Source organism: Cryptotermes secundus, unplaced genomic scaffold (assembly GCF_002891405.2).
Source record: "Cryptotermes secundus unplaced genomic scaffold, Csec_1.0 scaffold209, whole genome shotgun sequence".
NCBI classification, from domain to species: Eukaryota; Metazoa; Arthropoda; class Insecta; order Blattodea; family Kalotermitidae; genus Cryptotermes; species Cryptotermes secundus.
In genome coordinates this window covers 540,688-558,633 of record NW_019727789.1, presented here as the reverse complement: position 1 = coordinate 558,633, position 17,946 = coordinate 540,688, and the positions used below count along the sequence as shown (strand labels likewise).

Genomic DNA, 17,946 nt, shown 5'->3' with positions numbered 1-17,946 from the left:
TAAAACCAGGACGATGGATAAAGTCCGAAAACCCAATATCTTAGTTCCTGAGTAGCTGCACAACTGGCGGCTTCTCAAGAAGCGCTCAGCTCCAAGAAGTTAGTGAATGTTAAAGGACCGAATGAAGTTGTATGGATGCCTTCTGAGTCTCTTCACATATTCTGGCAGTAAAACTTTATACTCCATACTTATTTTGTACGTCATCTGGTCTAAACCTAATTCTCTTTCAGTCATTTCAAAAGGAACTTCCCTTAAGGGCTCATTGATGTGTTTGGTGCCTCAGGGACATAGAAGTAAATTCATCTTTCATAGAATGTACAGCAAATAAGTTTTGCTGAATGTTATGTACAAGTACCGGTAATGTACTTCGAGAGAAAAAAGAGAAATTCTTGTGTCATATGAGAATGAAAATGAAGGGAATTTTTGCGGCTTGTATTACGTCCAGCCTGCACTGCTGAAGTTACGAAACATGTTGTTCCTTTACACCATATATTTTTGCAGGCAGGCATATGGACTTTGTTTTCATAGGACAAACAAAAGGTGAATAGAATATACAGCTAATTGTTTATAATGACAACATTATTTATTATAGCAGGGATTTCCAGACTGTTTTGCGAAACCCTGGAGTTTCCCGTCGTTTATTAGCGATCATAGGACTAAAAGAAAATGTTCTTATAAATGCGTGAATCTTAAACCTGTAATTATGGGCGGAGATTGCTTCTGAACATCGTGTCAAATTGGTGAATCTGAATTTCTGAAAATTCAAAGAAGACTGAAGACTGAACTTGCTTGCTCTCTGAACCACAGTTCCCTACGTATAGTTCTGACAGATATTGTACCAGAAGACATTAACACGTTTCTACCTATCTCACTTGTTAAAGCGTTTTAGAGTAATAAACGTAACTATAGAGCTGACTTTTATTACGGACGGGCAACGCAAATAAAAGTTCCCCTTGCCACCACATTTACATCAACACTGCGTCATGTGCTTTGGCCTTGCAATGTAAAATCAGCACCTACCGAAGGTCATCACCTTTTTTCGAGATTTCTGAAGCGGACATCCTACAGCAAGCATATTCTAGTTTCCGTCTTGTTATTGATACTGCCTGGACGACCGAGGGATAAGAGTTCGATTTCCGGCAAGGGCAAGAGATTTTCTATACAACATCCAGACCGTCTGGGGCCCACCCAGCCTCCTTTCCAATTGCTACAGGGGAGGGGGGCCTTCCTGGAAGTAAAACGACAAGGGCGTGAAGCTGATGACTCACCTCCATCTATGCCGAAGTTAAGAGTGCGTGGAGCCGTACCTTTAGTCCCACCTACGTCTTCATGGTGTGGTGCTTAATTAAGCCCGTAGAACACTTTGCCTTTTTGTTGGCACCAAATCTAGAGTGGTCATTGCTTAAACTTTCAGACACTCGTTACAATTTACGGACCAAATATAATATAATTTACATTAAGTTAAACAATATAAATGACCGCGAGCGTAAAGCGTTTTCTGAAAACAATCGACGAATCTGAAGATGTGTAGCCCTTGACGCATGGCCGATCACAGTGGCTACAGTCTCAAGCGCGTAGCCCTTCCACCGTTAGGACAGAGGGATCACGAGTTTCAGCCCCGATCGAATATGTGGCGTCTTTCTCTTATGTTGTCTCTTCAGTAGGCAGAGGCTTGCTGATGATGGCAGAGTTATAGCAGATACCTGAATGAGTATTTATTTGGGACCGGAAGATGTAACCTCTGATAAATTAGGACTAGTCGTAGTAGTAGTTCTGTCGGTGTTGCTGTTAGTAGTGGTGGTGTTAGTTAGTAGTAGTAGTAGTAGTAGTAGTAGTAGTAGTAGTAGTAGTAGTAGTAGTAGTAGTAGTAGTAGTAGTAGTAGTAGTAGTAGTAGTAGTAGTAGTAGTAGTAGTAGTAGTAGTAGTAGTAGTAGTAGTAGTCACTGCATGAAACAAGATGGCGCCAGCGATAATGTTTCTGACTTGTATCGAGGATGTTCTCGCTTCGAATTCAGCTGGACATCATCAACTATCATAACTGAGGTTTTCCATGCTTTTCCTCATCCCCTCCAAACAACTTCCGGGATACACTTTGCTCCGTCCATATCTTCGCCACTTCACTTATCGGCTTGCCTTCCGACGCTCTGCAGTCACGTAGTGATATTTCTCTAATAATTTAGGCGTATGTTTTACAGTACACCTGTGTGAATGTTTGACAACCCCCTTCCGTCCTGAATCTCTTTATAGCGTTAAATTACCCCATGAATAGAACTCTAGCTAGGCGGTTATTGGCACAGGGCCACCGTATGCTTCAAGTGAACCCGTCGGCTCTCTCGCTGTCCTTGCTATGTGACGTAGATCGCTGAATAAATATGTTTTGCCACAGTTGATTCCCAGTGAGTGAGGACTAATGCATAGTTAAACAAAGCATACTGAAACGTGTAGTCACTCCAGAGTGGCAATCGTGGAAGAATCTTGATGCGGTGGAGAACGTGTTGAGTGATACATAAAAAGGCATTTTGAAAGAAACCAGTACTGTTTGTGCTTCGTCTTTTTAGAGTACGGGTTTAATTGTATTCCTAACGCAGTATATTGAGATAAACGCATAGCCTTGCTGAAGATGTGTCAGCCTTTTTTTGATGTTGTTGTTGGCTTGTGTTTTATTTATATTTTAATTCTCTCACCAGTGTTTGTGACATTGACATCCGTGGAGTAGAACAGGCATTAACACTTTCCTGTACATGCAATCTTCGATTGCTTAAAACAGCTGAACTCAGTGTTTTATTTTGCTTTCATTGTGTATGTTTTGCTGGATGTGTTATCTGAATTTTCAGTGTTGCACCATACCTCGGTGTGTTTACGGTATATTTAATTAACAAATAAATATCGAACTGTTTTATTTACGTAATAATGGAGCTTTTGTAACTCCACGTTAGGGATTGCTTCACGTTTCTTAGCAGCTGTTTGATAGAGGAATTATATTAAAATAGTAACTAAGGGATGGCTGCTCTTTTGAAAGGAAGTGGATTCTAGTCTTGTTAGTGACCCTTTAAAAGACTGATATTATCTGAATAAAATATAAAAATTTATTTTTCGGAAACATATTACGTCTCCGTCACAAAGGCTAACCGGTTAATCTGTTTAGGGAAGTAATCACAGTGTCACAGTGCATGAATATATTAAATAATACAGAGTTAAAATCTTATAATTTTTAATAGTTGTCAAGGAATTATCCTTGAAGATTAGTTGTGATTAATCTTATGTTCTCATCTTCTGGGTGTTGTATGTATTTGAAGGGCGCAGAGTGGCTGTATGTACAGTTACTTGGAGGCCCATTGTGTCATAGTTTCTATTCGCTCTCCTATTGCATGGCAATAGTATTGCTGACACTTGAAATATTTTAGATATGTTTTGAAACACATATTGGGCAGATCTAAGAATATCCCATGCAAAAATTTTAGGTTAGAGAACGTTTGATACTGTATGACTTTCCTTCGTGTCATATTTTTAAGTTTTTAGTCAATTATCATTTCTAAAAATATATTATTAATGAAGCGAGTGAATATCCCAAATCCAACTGAACTCTTTATTTTGAAGTATTTTCTTTTTTGTTAGTTTCTAAAGCTATGAAGCATTTTTATAAATTAGGATTAGGTATTGTGCCTCATTATTTCTGTGTTAAATTATTGAAACCTACTTAGAAGTTGAAGCTTGCAGAATTAGGCTGTATTTTATTCTATTCGGGTACCCTCCCCCCCCCACCCATTATAATAAACTTCAATTTCTCTTATGTATTGGAACAGTTAGCAACCACTAACGATACCAGGACTGGGGACATGTAAGCGTGGCCCCCTCATGTAGCAGGTTTTTGTGAACTGTTTCGCTTCCTCTATCATTTAGTTTATCAGCCAAACGTGACATGTTATCACCTAGAGAATTTCTTGTGTGTTTCAAAACGGCCCCGTAGACTCTTACAGTGCCGGAGCAAATGTTTGTAAAGGCTACATGTGGTAGCATATGGTACCGGTCTGTGGGGACACCGCATCACATTGATATGACACAAGAGTTTGTGCACGTAAGAAACTCCACAGATAACCAGTCATCATTTATCTCCAGTATCTCAGATGATAAATAGCCTGCGCAAGTAACACAGCCGGATTATCGCTAAATTTAAGCGTGACACGGGGAACGGTGCAGCCCTGAATTTTTGGTTAGTTGCGTAAATAAGGTGAACTGCAATTCAAAATTGACATACCAAATGTACCTTATACTTGTGTAAACTGAGAACATTGGAGCTTGGAGAGCAGAATGTATTTGTACGAGAGATAGCATCTGACACGTCAGATAACGTTTTATGTGGACTGACGAGTGAACTCGTATGCTAATCGCACTTCACGGGATTGTCCTTCGTCATTGCAGCTGTATCAGTAGCAGTGACGTGTTGTGTGCCGTATTTCTCAGTATGCACATTTGTTTGTTTCTTCCGTGTTGTTGTTATTGACGAGTCTGAAAGAAGAGGACTGAAAACAGAGCTGAAATTCTACAGCTGCATCGCGCCGTCAGTCGTTCTGAAGTATGCGAAGTGATGTGTTGGTGGAAGAAGAGCTGGAAGGATATTGAGAACACTGGAAGGTAAGAGCGTAAGTAGTTTCGTGTATGAAATGTGATTTATTAAAATGTCGGTGTTAATTATCAGTGTATAAGGGGCATAATGAGATGGGGCGGAAGAATTTATAGACTGGGTTCTGCAGGTAAGTTATCAGGAACTGGGTGTGTGAGCTTCTGATTAACAGTGTCCAAATAAGTCCTTATTCACAGTCTTGCAATGTGCAGTTGAGGCTCTAAATTTATTATTATAAAAATATTAAACGAAAGTGTGGACTGCAAAGCCTGGTTGTCTTCGTTTTTTTAGCCTAGCGACCTTATTTTGAAAAAGAAATGAACTTATGAGATAACTGTGCTGTATGCCTGTATATATATCCTAATTTTTTTAGGCTCATGATATCACCTAGTTGTCTGTGTGTCCCCCATAATCTTTTAGACTTATGAAGTTCTTGAAAACACCTTGTGAAAAAGGTTAAAGTTGCCCCTGGGCTTAACTAATTAAGCACTACGCCATGAAGGCTTAAGGGCAGAGTGGATGTATAGATCCACATTTTCTTCACCTCGACACTAATTGGAGATGAGTATCGCCCTTAATTTTTGTTATGCGGCTCATGAGACCATACTGCTGTCCCCTCCCCGCCCATAATGTTTTTTTTTTATTCTAAAGATAGGAAATATGCTTTGAAAATGTGACACAGTTCAGATATTTGGGAACAACGATAACAAATCAAAACCTGATTCGGGAGGAAATTAAGAGGAGATTGAACTAGGGGTGATGCTTGGGTGTCAAACTTGGTCTCTGACATTATGGGAGGAACGTAGACTGAGGGTATTTGAGAACAGGGTGTTGAGGAGAATATTTTGACCGAAGAGAGATGAAGTGACAGGATGTTGGAGAAAACTGCATAATGAGGAGCTTCGTAACTTGTACTCTTCTCCAAGTATGAATAGAATGATCAAGTCAAGGAGGATGAGGTCAGGGCATGTAGCACGAATAGTGGAGACGTGGAATACATATAAGATATTGGTGGGAAAGCCAGAAGGAAAGAGACCACTGGGAAGACCAAAGCATAGGTGGGTGGACAACATTAAAATGGATCTTAGAGAGATAGGATGGGATGGTATGGATTGGCTTGGTCTGTCTCAGGATAGGGACCAGAGGAGGGCTCTTGTGAACACGGTAATGAACCTTCGGGTTCCATAAAATGCTGGGAAATTCTTGAGTAGCTGCACAATTGGCGGCTCCTCCAGAAGGGCTCAGCTCCATAAGTAAGTAAGTAGGTATATGCGATCGTCACAGACTTTTAGATAATAACTCTATATACGTTGATTATGTATTAAAACGTGTTGCGGTTCAAAGCTCTTGTAGAAGGAAGGGGATGCTGCTGTTTCTCAGACATGCAGTAGGATCTTACATAACAGCTTCAAAGTGAAGATCACATCAGCACCATTACATGTAAACAATCCCCGCTAGGTACATGCTCTTTCCAGTGGAAGAATTATTTATGTCCCTGACGAGAGGAACGGGGTCTGTCAAACAGGGTATTACATTTCGTAGGTTTTCAGCAAATGGAAATGGTGTATTGTGTTGCAAGAGACACAAACTGCAAACCTACATTGTGTGCCCACAGTAAATACTCTTTTCCGATTGTGTCCCTTGATGACTGATATCTGTTCTACAGTATTACATAGCCTGCTTATTATAGGCTGATAATAGTCATACCACTGTGTGGACTTGCGCTCTGTAATACATGATAAATGACTTTGCTAATAAAAACAATTAGATCGTAAAAATTCCTCGCTTTTTGTTTGTATATTGTCAATTATTAGAGGTTGCGTGACTGATAATTGTAGGTTCTAGATTTAATGATTGGATTTATTGATTGCCACTATTACATTTGAACTCCTTAACGACGTCTGTATGTCGAATCTCTATGAGAAATCTCTCACTGTTGTCAGAATCTCGGAATGATCTCTAAAATCTATCCCTGTAACAGACCGTGAAAGCCCATAGGGTTGCGAGACGTCGAGGCTCCCACATTTTCTCTAGACAGTCGGCTCACTTATGGCGGTGAGGTTGTCAGCCTTACGAGCCGGCCCCTGGCTCTGACTCCACTATTCTGGCTTTCAGGCGTCACATTATAACATAGAAGGCAAAGCTTGCTCTCCTGTCTTTCTGTCGATATGTATGTTCAGTGTTCAAGTAGTTACAAACAGAAGCAGAAAGTGAGAAAAGTAAGAGGTATGCTTGAGTCGATATTACATCTTCCATCAGTGTCGAAAAATTCCTGTAGGTGGCAGCACCTATTAGTGCGTCGTATAACTGTTGCAGGCTCTCCAGAACTTTGAGGTTAGGTATGTCAGACACAGTATTGTCATGTGTTCGGGGTTCCGTGACAAATAATTGTGGGTTCTTTGTTTTGATCTTTGGGTTTATTGAACGTTACTAACACATTTACACTCTTTTACAATAATTCACACATTCAACTATTTCTGGATACCGAATCCCTCGCTGTTTTCTCCGTCTTGCATTTCTGGTCTTCTGGACTCTCCTCTCTCTTCTGTTCTGTGCCTTCAATTCTGACCTGTCTGAATTCTGAACTCTGAACTGCTCTTCCTTTATTCCTGCTAGGCGGATAGGATGGGAATCACCTCCTTGAAGAGTTCCGTTTTGTCATATCCGTGGTAACAGCCTGTTTAGAGTGACGTTACCGTGGATATGTCTCCAATAGCTCCATTAAAACCCAGGGTAACAGTGTATTTCGCGTTAGCACGGGAACGCGCCCCGCGAAGCTCCGCCCAGCAGATGCGCAGATTCTGGCTTTCAGGCCGCTCATCAAAGTATGCGTTGTCGTGTGAACGTGTTTGTCACCCAGACAACGATGCAGGACCGTGACTACCGAGCCATTGTCTAGCAATGGACGCCCGCTCTGACTCAGATATTCCGGCTTTTAGGCGGCACGCCACAGTATGTTCTTTTTGGGTAAGACTCTGGATAGCAAAGCCGGTATAGTGGTGAGGCTACAAGGTGGACGACCGAAGGATTGTGGTTCGATTCCCGGAAAGGGCAAGATACTTTTCTCTTTGCCACAGCGCCAACACCGGTCCCTGGGCTCACCCACTCTTCTGTCTACTAGGTACTGGGAACTGTTTATCAGGGAATAAAACGTCCGGGGTATGAAGCTGACCTCAAACCTTTATCAGATGCCGAGGTTAAGAATCCTTGGAGCTTCGGTTTACTAGATCTTAGACATTCGGTAGGACTCCTTGTGCGGGTGATCAGCTCGTCACAAGGCCCTCTACCTGTATACAAACACAGAAATACGCACACACAAACACTAAACATCCTGAGTGGGATTCGAACTCACGATCCCGGCTTCCGACCCAGCGAAGACAGTGCATGCCTTAGGCCGCAAGGTTACCGTGACCGGCAAGGATGACATTACCTTTACTTTTTTGTTTTTAAAATTTTCCGGTTGAAATTTCAATTGGCTTTATGGTAATGACAGCCGTAATGGAGTGTTAACAGAAGGTTGTGCATATTTGATATGGCCGTTCACAGTGGGAACAATAGAAAGTGCAGGAAGTCGTGGCTGAGCTTGTAATGTGTGTGAGGGTAACGAAGTGGACTCGGAGTTGTCAGAGTTCTGCCATAAGTCAACAGAGGAACGCTGACTGCAGAAACGGATGAAAGTATGAATTAATCTGCGGAATCTACGCCGTCTGTTCCCTTTCTGAGCTTCCCATTCATATCCCAGCAAAAACTGTACAGAACATAGTCCCTTGTTATGGTGCGTTGTTTTAAATTAAATTACGCATCAGAACAGGAGCTATTTCAAGGAAATAGCGGATCCGGTCTATAAAACCCAAATTAACGGCCGTGGAGATTCGTTGCGCTCAACACGCAACACCCTCTATCCGCTAAAGTTGGCACTAACTTCGCCGACAAGCGGCGGTCGCTCGGTCGGTATAGTTCGCTTGCGGACTAGAACCATGGAGTTGCTTGAGCTACAGATTGTATGTGTGATAAAGTGACACAATATCTGAACAGAACACGTTTGCGTAACGGTAGCGTTCTTAACTCGTATGCTGAATGTTCTCTGTTCGATTCTCGGCCGGGACTTCGGCTATCCTTGTTTTCCGAAGTTTCCCCAGGCAAATTCCGGAATGGTATTTTGATTAACCCACGATCTACTCCTTCCAAATCCTTTCGAAATCATTATTCATTCTTTCAATATATTCGACGCTGTGTGGTCTAGCTACTAGAAACATCGTTAACTAAGCCACAAATAGACACAGTACCTGTTAAATGACTTAACGTTAGATTATGAACCTAACTGGTATTCATTGGAATCTACCTATTTATCCCTCTATCTCTCTATTTATCTGTATATTCATCTCTTTATCTACCTGTTTATCAATCCATCCATGTATCTATACATTCGTCTATCTATCCTACTATCTTTCGATCAATCTACCCATCCATCTGTCTATATAACATTCCTCCTGGGAGACTCAGAATAAAAGCAAGGACGGGTTTTCCCAAAATACCTCCCTGTAACTGAAGGTAACTTCTAAAGTCTACTGACGTTGCTGCTGACAGTGGTGGAGCCATAAGCCTAAGGAGGACTAGTTTGAATTTAAACTAGACGGTCCCGGGTTGGCATCTCGCAGCGGGCGCTTCTCATTCAGGTAAAATCGATAAGTGGAATGTTATAGCCGCTGTTAAACAATTTTAAGTGAGGGACGTACGGTCACACTGTCTAATTTAGCTCTATTCCTGTTGCTTCCACATGGAACAGGGCGTCCGTGAAACGATTCATTTCAATTCTGTTTCTTAATCTTAAGACAGTCGGCAGGACTCCTTGGACGGGGGATCAGTCCGTTGCAAGGCCGCTACCTACACATGACAACACAAACAGACTGAACGCAGAGAGACGTCCATGCCATGAGTGGATTCGAACCCACGATCCCAATGTTCAAGCGGGGGAAGACATTTCATGCCTTAGACCGCGCGGTCACTGCGATCGGCTTTCGTTGGAATTGTCTCCTTCAAATGATTAATTTATTTTTGCTTTTCACCATTTATCTAAAAGCAAAGTGACATCTGGTGCGCAGGAAGTGTCATTGTCAAGCTAAAACTCAATTTTTAAGTTTGGGGTTTATTTATGTTGACAGTCGCAAATAACCAATGTAATTTAGTCTACGTTCAACCGAGTAATCGATTAACAACTGGCATAGATGGTTCAGAACTTTTTAAAAGTAGGTTTATATTATTGTTCTCTGTCCCCCCCCCCATTTTGAAACGCATGATCGATTTTCATGAAATTTAGTATGTGTATAATGTCATTGGATGATATGGCAGCTTTCTCTCTCTTTCTCTCTGATGTTGCTCTTTTCATTGCTTCATTTTAAGGCCTCGCGTATTCCTTGATGCCGATACAGGGATGAGACTAAACCACCGCGTACAAGAAAAGACTGATAATAGCAGTTTCTTATTTCTAAATTCCAGCATGGCGGCCACCCGAATGTTTTGTGGTGGAAATGCTTCAGATCGACATGCATCTTTTGTTATGACCTCGTCGAATGTAAAATAGGAACATGGCGGGGTGCAAATTCGTGAATAATTTTCTGAATTATTGCAGTAACTGCTGACTCATTGCAATTAAAAACGTGAAATTTGGTATGGAGATATAAATGTACGTACAAGTTCTGTTTGTTTTAGTTCATATGTTAAAAATTACAAACAGAGTGATGGAATAAAATTCTGAGGTTAGGTCTGGCAACTTTCATGCAGAAAGAATCTATGTCTGCAGACGTTATGCGCAGAAGTATATCAGAGTTATATAATTATTAATTTGTTTTTCATGTAATCTTTTCATGTAGATTAAAGTATTTAAATGGAAACGTGTATCATAACGTCTATTTTCAGAACTTCTTGTTCATAACAAGATCTACAAAATTTAATTACTTTACTCCCAAGGATTCATGAGTTCAAAAGTAACAGACGGGAGAAAAAGGTAGGGCCATGCGATATGCTACTCCAAAGAACGATACGTTTTTAATTAAACTTGCTGTTTCCTCCGAATCATGGCTTTGTTTCATGATTAACAGGATGTCGAACAACTTTTTCCAGTTGTTTTACTATATTTCCAGTTTGTCGAGTGATATCCAAAGTTTCGTAATATTGTGCTTGTATTATTTACAGTCAGGCACACGGTTGCAAGCCAGGTACAGCTTCAGGGCAACTTGTCAGGGTTCTGTCAAACATCCTATGTTTCTTTCACAGGAGCCATAACTTTTCCCTCCATGGAAGACGGTCCTTCTTGAATGGCCAGTAGTCGCTCATCTGGTCAAGAAATTCCACACGTTTTACGGAGCATGTAATGGAATTGTATTACTCTCGAGTCCCACTTGGCACATCCTGAGCCAGTTGAATTTCTTATACCCTCAACATCCTATTTTTTAAGTTACACTTTAATATTTTGTTGCATTAATATAACTGTGTATCTCAGTTTGCCTCATCCCTTGAGATTTTCCTGCTGTAACGCTGTATGCATTTCCCAATTTGTCCTGTGCGTGTTTCATATTGTAGCTTGGTTATAAGGAAGACAACTGGAGCAAGAATATACAGGAACCCGTGTGGAGGCGAGCTCGAATACATCCACCATGACCCTGCGAGTCGTAGGAGGCGACGAAAGGAAAGTCTCAAATCTGAGACAGCAAAATACGGTCGCGAGTCCCAAGGGACTCGGACGCGAGGAAGACCGCTGACAAGGGTCAGGAGCATATACAAAGACAGACTCGTCCTATCGTCAGAGAGGGCGTCAAACAAAAATAACACCGTAACTGTCAAACAGTAATATCGACACCAAGACTGACTGACTGCCTGACCGTCAGTCGCAGTATATTGCAAATATCAATTACAGTTCATTAAGTAGGTGCTACTATGTTTAGAAGCCCGAAGTGTTTCGTAACTGGGCACTCGCCCCTTCATTCTCAGTTTAAGCGTATTAAAAAAGGTAAAGCTATCCCTGTAACAGGCCATGAAGGCCAATAGGGTTGTGAGACGTCGAGGCTCCCACATTTTGTCTAGACAGTCGGCTCGCAGATGGCACTAAGGTTGTCAGCCTTACGCGCCGGCTGCCATTTACCCCCAAGGTTTCCCCTGGCAATCTTCATTCCACCAATTGCTCCACAATCACCCTCACCTATCATCTGGGGCTGATACAGTAGGCCAGAAGTGGCCGCAGTACGAGAGACTTAGTCCCACCCCACTAGCAATAAAAAAATAATACTTACTACTCATGGAGCTGAGCCCTTCTTGAGGAGCCGCCATTTCTGCAGCTACTCAAGAATTTCCCAGCATTTTATGGAACCCGTAGGTTCATTACCGTGTTCACAAGAGCCCTCACTGGTTCCTATCCTGAGCCAGACCAGTCCAATCCATCCCGTCCTATCTCTCTAAGATCCGTTTTAATATTGTCCCCCACCTACGCCTTGGTTTTCTCAGTGGTCTCTTTCCTTCTGGCTAACACTTTACTAGCACTAATATTTGTTACCAACCAAATAACATGAAATAACACAGAGTTACAAATTTGGAGACCATCCCGGATATTTCTGCTGTCCTCTGAAGTCTATATAACGACTCTCAACGTTAACGTTCATAGGAATGTATTCATTTGCTGTCTACATCAGTTTTATTTAATACCATAATTCAGAGGTAAAATTATTAGTACTTCCTCGTTGTTACTATTCGCATTTCAAACATCTTAAGTGTTCTGTAAACATATTTCACTTCATAATGAAATGCGCGGTTAAATTTTCTGCCAAGTGTAAAGTACAAAGTTTAAATGGTTTACATTTTATACTGGGCCATGGTCTTACAAAGTACAGTGGCGGGAACTTCTCGTACGTTGATCTCATGAACTTTGTTTCTATTGCAAAAGACAGTAAATGCAGTGACTGGACGGTTTCTGTTGTTAGCACACACAGGAGCGTGGCAGTGTCAGAATTCCACTTTTCTTCTTGAGAAATGAAAGTAAGTTGGAAAATAATACAATCACAGTCATAGTCGGTATATCGACTGCCTACGGGCTGCACGAAAGAGGTGGTCGGAGTTCGAGTCCCGGTAGGGTCAAGAATTTTATCTTCTCCACGTCGTCCACACCGGCTCTGGTCCCACCCAGCCTCCTATCCAGTGGTTACCGGGGGCTCTTTTCCCAGGGGTAAAGCAGCCGGTTCGTGAAGCTGACCACTCCCAACTAGTGCTGAGGTCAAGAAAATATGGATCTATACATCCATTCCCCCATACGCCTTTTTGGCATATTGCTTAATTAGTTAAGTAGAGGGAAAACGTTACATTACCTTTATTTCTCTTTGTAAAAATATATTTGAGCTAAACGTTTGATGATATAGAATCTCTATCAAAATACACCAGTAGCTCCCTGTAATAGGCCGTTCGCACTCATGCTCTGCCTTACTACTCAGCAGATTAGGGTAGCGGTGACNTTTTAGAAGGCAGTTTCTGCGTAAAACATGACCAATCCAATTAGCCTTCCGTTTTCTTATTTCATGTAGGATATTCCTCTGCTCACTGACTCTAATTAACACTTCTTCATTTCTCACATAATCGCCTTACTACTCAGCAGATTAGGGTAGCGGTGACGTGTGTAGGCTTTTACCCGACTGGAGTATCAGCAGGGCTTCTTTGCAAAGACTGAAGCCATTTATGTGTGGAAACTATCACTGAGCCGGCTGTCTGTCTGTCTGTATTTATATCTACTAATTGTATATTTATAAGTATCTCTCTAATTATCTATATACCATCTATATTCTGTCTCTCTCTCTATCTGTCCGGTCTTTATTCTGTCTGTATGCTTACCCCTCTGTCCTATCTATCCGCCTTCTGCCTACCTAGCATCTACCTACCTACTCTGTATGCATACCTATGTTTCGACATGTATATAATCAGCATCTCCTCATCTCCAGCCTGAGGGTCTTTCTTTGATGGCTATTCAGCTGCTTTGGAATCCAAAGTGTCTTTAATATATTCACAAGACGCAGTCAGTGGACCCTGGCCCTGTTGGGCTAGTTGAATCCTTCATATTCATCTCATGCGTCCCCCAAATGGGCTTTCAATTTATTGACAAGATAGATTTCGGCATTGTGTTTATACACCGAATTGGACCTGTTCGGAGGCCATACTTGTTCGGGCTGGATGTCACAGATATTTTAGCTAGTGCAAATATTACTAGTATCCATTTGCAGTTTTGTATTGAATCAAGATTTGAGGTTCAGGCATTGCTGAAGATTCATATTATAGGTTTCTGACTTAAGGCACTGTGAATACCAGCGCTCGTGAAGGTCATGCTGCTTCCTTCAGGCTAGCCTCCTTGAATACGTAGGCCGTATGTTCGTCTGCATGCTTTATATATATTCCGCAGTTATGTTAGTGCTTAACGTGAGTGGCTCATGTCGAAATGAAGATTAACCTGTTTAGGTTTGCTTTATGGTGTAGAGGTGACTGTTTATTCTCTTTTTGTTTTCTCGATGGAAGTAACAGCCGGTAACAGCAGTGAGGAGGAGTTGTCGGGCCGCTGGCAAGTATTGGTTGACTGACCGACCAACCAGCCTGTCTCTCCTCCAGTCATGTTCAGTTGTAATTCTTAACTGCAACTGTTCTCTGTGGCTTCTAAATTCTTTAAGCTCTGGCAAAGAGAAACGTGGCGGATCTGTGATATGGGACTAAATTGTTCTTTAATAAGCCTGTGTTAGTGGTTATGTGAGTAGAAAGCAACTAGTGTTGTGTGTGAATGCTCTGATAATCCGCTGTATAGCCCGTAATTCGCACATGACCCAATAAAAGGTGAGTTTTCTTTAAGTACCACTATTATCAGTTAAAGTTGTGTAATTACGGTCGATTTTCACTGATCGTGGCATTAATACTTCTGTACTGATCCGTGACGTTTAGGATAGTGATAGATTTGATGACGATTGTGAGTCGTATGACGTGTGATGACGGTGCAATAGTCCTGTTAGAGGCATTAGCGTAGAATTAGTTTGAGATGATTGAAAAAAATACAAGAACTGTTAGAATATCCTGTTAGTAATTAAATAATTTTATAGAATTTAACCCGATCTAGTAACGAGTTTTCCCATCTGGATGATACAAGAGTAAATTAGATCAAACCCTACTCTTCTAACCTGAAGGTGGAGGCAGTACGTTCCTCCGAAACATCAGCAAACGTCTATCAGACTACACGGTATCATCCCAGAAGAAAATAAATTTCGTAGTCACCAAATTGACAACCTCATCTGTTCGCACTGACGCCATATTGGTATCCGTAAAGGCTCAAAACATTTCACGTAAAATTTGTAAATTCGACCGTAGTCTGTCGCCATATCAGATTAATTTATCTAGTTGTATTGGTTTTATCACCAGTGTGTTTTTAAATTGTGCAGTGTCTAAGGCTTTAGTGTTGTTGCCGCCTCAAGTTCCTACTGTAGCCGTTTAGAATGGTTCACAGTTACTGAGAGATGCGTTATGTCCATGTTATATAGCCGAATAAGCAATTCCTATCCAGTATATTTTGAATTGTACATGGCGAGGTTGTTTGAAAACACAAATTTTGGCAATACAAGTAATTACTTTTGTAACGCCATTTAGCTTGAGTCTTCCCGTTATTAATAATATTTAGGAAACAAGGACGTGCTCCCCAGGAGAAAGAGCGATTGTTCACGGAACTCAGTATCAATGTCCTGCAACTGGATACCAACCTGGCGTCATTTTTAGCCTATTTTCCTTATTTTGAAAAAAAATTAAATCAGGCTTGTGCCAGTTTCATGCTGTCTGTGAATCCCCGCCTATGAATGCCTGACCCAGTCTTTATGAGACTTGTATATATCATAGCACCTGAGCCCATTTCATCTGCATACTTCATAACTCAATCACATTAGTCTGTGTGCCTCTATGTGTATACCTCCTATCGTTGATAGGCAAAGGCTCGGCAAACACGTTCCCACTGTAACGAATACACGCAACAATAGAAGAATTATTAGATCCGTCGTTTTCTGTGCGGTCCATGTCGCATCAAAACGGAGTCTGTGGGTCCTTTTCTGTATAGCCCAATCGTTGCTATGCAACGGTTCGGAAAGAACGTTCCCACGGCAACAAATACACGCAACAATAGAAGAATTATTGGACGCGTCGTTTTCTGTGCGACCCGTGTAGTATGAAAGGAAAGTAGGCGTATAGTTCTTCCCAGGACATGTAATTGTATGCATTCATATATGGTTCCGAACAATGGGTCACGACCAGGATTGTTACTAATATCAAGCAGCTATTTAGTTATGGTTGGATTTCCAGAGATTGTTTGCGATAAATTTACTGACTGTCAGAAATAGGTTGGGAATCATGGACACGGATCACCCCTTGGCGTCTTGCATTCATGTCCCGATCACTCAAGTCTTGCGATGTTTTTAAGCAGATTATTTAACGACTCTCTGTTAAGATTATACAATGTCGACTTACGGCCTTACCAAGCACTTCGACTACTGTGCGATTTTTGTGTTACGTAAGGATTGCGTTTTGTAATTTGTTGAAGTGATAGTGTGAATTCCCCAAGGTTGATACCTGACGTATTAACTCCCTGGAATAGTCCTTTTTGAAAAGCTTATAGTCACTCATGTGGTTAAGAAATTTCCCGCCTTTTATGGAACCAAGAAGTTCATTAACTTTTGCACAAGAGCCTACCACAATTCTCTTCTCTTCAGGATTTCAATCTAAAATTTTGTGTCCATTTCTCAGTTCTTCCGTGCGTGCTATATGCCTCTCCAGTCTCGTCCTCCATTATTTGGCGAAGAGTAGAAATTATGCATCTTCACACATTCTCCGTTAAGAGTCGGGATAGGGGCTGGCTACGGGCTGGACGACCAAGGGGTCGGAGTTCGAATCCCAGTGGGGGCAAGAATTTTCTCTTCTCCACGTCGTCCAGACTCCTCTGGGGCCCACCCAGCCTCCTATTCAATGGGTTCTGGGGGCTCTTTCCCCGGGGGTAAAGCGGCAGGAGCATCAAGCTGACCACTCACCTCCAGCTAGTGCCGAGGTCAAGAAAATGTGGATCTATACATCAACTCCCCCATACGCCTTCGTGGCGCAGTGCTTAATTAGACAAGTATAAGGACAACTTTTACATAATTTTTATTCGTTCTATTGTTAAGTCCAAATATAATTATCGGTACCTTCAATCCATATTGTTTTCTTACAGTAAGAGACAAAGTTTCACACCCATACAAATCAGCGAGAAAAATAATCCGAAACGTTCCATTCGCCTCCCCTAAAGTAACCTTTATGTCATTACTTTGTATTGAATCATATGTCTCTTCCATTTGTTGATAGAACTAGTCTTTGACCTCCTCTGCTTTTTTTTTCTGTAGGTGCGTGCACGTTCATCAACGTCATATTGAAAAATTTCGTTCTAATTCTCAGAGTGCAAATTCTTTCACTTATTGGTTTAAAGTCTATTATTGCGCTTTTAAATTCTCGTTCTTTTACAAAGGCTACACCAAATTCCCTATTGCCTTCTGCTTTACCACTGTAACATATAGTATGTTTCTTTAAGTCCATGATTCCTTTACCCAGTCGTCTAATTTCCTGTATGGCTGTGATTTTCATATTGTACGTATCTATCTGTTCTAGTACCGATTTCATGGCACCCGGTTTATTGAGGGTTTTCACATTCCCTGTACCTAAAGAGTAGTGTATTCTTTGCCAATTGTCGTCTTCCATTCTGTTGAGGTTTCCGAGGCTTGATTCCAGGTTTCGAGCCATTTCTATTTTTTTTTACGGTGAGAGGTCCCCCCAACCTGGAGGACCAGGGTCTCTCTTTTAGTCTGGGTCATCCCCTTCGACCTGTCCGGCATGGGTGGCTTTACCAGTAGCTATGCTACCGCCGACATAGCTCTCAGAGTCATTTGACCACGCAAGCCCCTCCACTACGTCAAAGTAGAGACACCATCGAAACTACATAATTAGGAGCTTCATAACTTATACTCTTCTCCAAGTATAATTAGAATGATCAAGTTAAGGAGGATGAGGTGGGCATGGCATGTAGCACGAATGGGAGAGACGAGGAATGCGTGTAGGATATTGGTGGGAAAGCCAGAAGGAAAGAGACCACTTGGAAGACCAAGGCTTAGGTGGGTGGACAGTATTAAAATGGATCTTAAGAGAGATAGGGTGGGATGGTATGGATTGGATTGATCTAGCTCAGGATAGGGACCAGTGGAGGGCTCTTGTGATCACGGTAACGAACCTTCGGGTTCCATAAAATGCTGGAA

At 41.6% G+C, this 17,946-nt stretch overlaps 2 protein-coding genes across 4 annotated transcripts in view; both read left to right on the top strand.

The window, feature by feature from the left end:
• LOC111864996 (sestrin homolog) overlaps positions 1-17,946 on the top strand; it is a 600,436-nt gene that overhangs the window by 112,293 nt on the left and 470,197 nt on the right. The window lies entirely within an intron of this gene.
• The window catches only part of LOC111864997, a 28,273-nt gene continuing 12,706 nt past the window's right edge, over positions 2,380-17,946 (top strand). Inside the window, exons 1-2 of one of the 2 annotated variants that reach the window (XM_023852669.2) lie at positions 2,380-2,851; positions 3,968-4,632. The gene's annotated coding sequence lies outside the window, so the exon portion shown is untranslated. Of the gene's footprint in view, positions 2,852-3,967; positions 4,633-14,090; positions 14,474-17,946 lie in introns of those variants that run through there. The other variant, XM_023852671.2, reaches the window with a different exon arrangement.